Source organism: Galeopterus variegatus, unplaced genomic scaffold (genome assembly GCF_000696425.1).
Source record: "Galeopterus variegatus unplaced genomic scaffold, G_variegatus-3.0.2 Scaffold7301, whole genome shotgun sequence".
Lineage (NCBI taxonomy): Eukaryota > Metazoa > Chordata > Mammalia > Dermoptera > Cynocephalidae > Galeopterus > Galeopterus variegatus.
In genome coordinates this window covers 16,083-16,399 of record NW_007733412.1, presented here as the reverse complement: position 1 = coordinate 16,399, position 317 = coordinate 16,083, and positions in this window count along the sequence as shown.

Sequence of the window (317 nt, the reverse complement as noted above, 5' to 3'; positions counted from 1 at the left end):
TGAATGCATGAGATAGAACAAAAGTCACAGGTAGAACAGATATGCAACTGAGAAAGATAAGAAAACTATATCTTACCACTTCAAAAAACCTACAAACACTGAAGAAAAGTAATAAAAGTGAAAGAAAGAAACAAAAGACATTTAAAACAACCATACAAAAATTAATAAAATGCCAGGAGTTAGATAATAGCTTCAGATAACAACCCTAATATAAGTGTATTGAATTCTCCACTCAAAAGACATAGACTTGTTTTTGTTTTTTGTTTGTCTTTTGTCTTTTTTCCGTGTCCGGCAACGGATCGCAACCCTCAGTGTTG